This window comes from Phaethon lepturus, unplaced genomic scaffold (assembly GCF_000687285.1).
Source record: "Phaethon lepturus isolate BGI_N335 unplaced genomic scaffold, ASM68728v1 scaffold32065, whole genome shotgun sequence".
Taxonomy (NCBI): Eukaryota; Metazoa; Chordata; class Aves; order Phaethontiformes; family Phaethontidae; genus Phaethon; species Phaethon lepturus.
The window spans coordinates 1-333 of record NW_010540351.1 but is presented as its reverse complement, the minus strand read 5'-3'; positions in this window follow the sequence as shown (position 1 = coordinate 333).

Here is a 333-nt window from a genome sequence, read left to right as displayed (position 1 = left end):
GCACCCAGGACAAGGGGGAGCCCCAGCCAGGCCGGCACCCAGACATCCCCAGCACCAGGGAACCCCGCACCCCTGGCTTTGGGGCAGCGAGCTGTGGGGACGGCCGTTAGCTCAGATGTGGGGCCAGGGCTGCACTGGGCAGCTGTGTGGAGGCTGCTTCCCCTGCCCTGACCCCTTGGTGCTCGGTAGATCTGTCCTAGGGACTTGTGCAGGGGACCCGGGCATCCTTGGGGAGCAGGACACAGGGCCCCGTCTGTGTTCCCAGGCTCCGCGCTCTCAAAGCAGCAAGGCCACGGGGTGTTTGCTCAGATGTGGTTTCTGCTGCTTTTTTTT